Source organism: Petromyzon marinus, chromosome 26 (assembly GCF_048934315.1).
Source record: "Petromyzon marinus isolate PM22_M1 ecotype Great Lakes invasive population chromosome 26, UKy_Petmar_22M1.pri1.0, whole genome shotgun sequence".
NCBI lineage: Eukaryota > Metazoa > Chordata > Hyperoartia > Petromyzontiformes > Petromyzontidae > Petromyzon > Petromyzon marinus.
The window spans coordinates 4,251,615-4,253,624 of record NC_133692.1 but is presented as its reverse complement, the minus strand read 5'-3'; the positions used below and the strand labels follow the sequence as shown (position 1 = coordinate 4,253,624).

Below are 2,010 nucleotides of genomic sequence, written 5' to 3'. Positions count from 1 at the left end.
TTGTTCAATGCTTTGCTTTATGTGCCCCCCGCCCACCCGGTTTAAATGAAAGATTTCACAAAAGATTTAAAGCTCTGCTCCTCCACTCTCTCTCCTCTCTCTCTCCTCTCCTCCACCCTCCTTTTTTTCAGAATCAGAATCTTTATTTATCCTGGAGAAATCCGATGAGTTATGAAACTCTTTTTCACAATGTCCAATTTTCCTGATTCAATAAACGCTCATGGTAAATATTGTTCCATAAAGCTATTTTACAGCAGAAATATGAACATGATAGGGAGGCATGACAAAATGTTTGTCTTAAACATTTTGTAAATGTGCCATTACGTGTTTGCTGTGTGTGGGTATGTAGGAATCTGTATGCGAGTGTATAGGCGTATTTGTAGGCGTGCGAGTCTATATGGCGTGGGAGTTGATGCACTGTGCTAGACCCGGGAACTCAGGTTCGAATCCTACTCATTGCCAACACTGACTTTTATCTGAATTGGTCCTGGGCCTCCCCTCGGTCAACTCAGCCACAAATTAGGACCTAATGTGCGTAAAGATCACCACTCAGGAAACAAACATGAAAGGGCATAGTGCTGGCTACCCACTCCCTCGTGTGTCATACTAGTCCATTATAGCTATCCAGGGGATCTTTGTATGTGTGTCTATTTGCTATGTACGCGTAAAATCGACACACTGGACACCCTTGCAAACGAGACATTTCCCATCTCAAGGGATTATTTCAGGCGAAATGTATATAAAGTATGTTCCACTCAAATCACCAGCAACCGAAATCTTTTGTTGGGATGCTTTATTACAATGAAATCAAGATGGGCAGACAGCACCTGTTTCGCCGCATAGTTTTGACTACATCGGCATTATAAACGACGCACAATGTCGTGAAAAGAGTAGTCGTGGTGCCGTGATGTCCATCTTCACATCATTACGGGAGGTGGGAGAGGCTAATGCTGCTTTCTCCTGAAGGAGTACCCTCCTGTGAGTCGCGCCTTCCTCCCCGTGGGCTGGCAGAGCACCGTGGAGAGCCCACGCACAGCACCACCGTCTGGGCATGGCTGAACACGGTGGTGATCTTGTAGCAGCCTGGGCATTTCACATCCATGAAGTAGGAGTTAGGGCTCTGAACGAGACGCTTCTTCTTGTGTTTCCTCTTCTCTTCGACGAGGGACGGATGCAGTAAGTCTTTGGCGAGAGGCATGGCGACGACGCGACGCGGCCCAGGGGGAAAAGCACCCTCCTGTCCTCTCTCTCCTCTCTCTCTCTTCCACTCTCTCCTCTCTCTCTCCTCCACCCTCCTGTCCTCTCTCTCTCCTCTCTCTCTCCTCCACCCTCTCCTCTCTCTCTCCTCCACCCTCCTGTCCTCTCTCTCCTCTCTCTCTCTTCCACCCTCTCCTCTCTCTCTCCTCCACCCTCCTGTCCTCTCTCTCTCCTCTCTCTCTCCTCCACCCTCCTGTCCTCTCTCTCCTCCCTCTCCTCTCTCTCTCCTCCACTCTCCTGTCCTCTCTCTCCTCTCTCTCCTCTCTCTCCTCCACCCTCCTGTCCTCTCTCTCCTCCCTCTCCTCTCTCTCTCCTCCACCCTCCTGTCCTCTCTCTCCTCTCTCTCCTCCACCCTCCTGTCCTCTCTCTCCTCTCTCTCCTCTCTCTCCTCCACCCTTCTGTCCTCTCTCTCCTCTCTCTCTCTCTCTCCTCCACCTTCTTTTTTTCACGATCAGAGGAAACAAGAAGATGCTCGTTGCAGTCGGCCCTTTGCTTCGTTCATCATTCGGGTTTTTTTGTTTTTTTAATGCTTTGCTTATGTAACCCCCCCCCCCCTTTTTAAATGAAAGATTTCACAATATATTTCACGCTCTGCTCTCCTTACCCCTTCCCTCTCTCTCCTCTCTCTGCCCTCTCTCCCTCTCCTCCACCCTCCTCCACCCTCCTCCATGCACCTCGTCTCGCCGTGGCGTGTAGCGAGTTCTGATCGACCGCAGCTCTCAGCGTTCGAGTCTCGGCTTTCGGCTTGGTTCG

The 2,010-nt window shown here is 50.3% G+C and overlaps 1 pseudogene; it reads right to left on the bottom strand.

The window, feature by feature from the left end:
• Nucleotides 1–776: 776 nt before the first annotated feature.
• Nucleotides 777–1,249, bottom strand: LOC116946085 (small ribosomal subunit protein eS27-like pseudogene; annotated as a pseudogene).
• Between the last annotated feature and the right edge of the window lie 761 nt (nucleotides 1,250–2,010).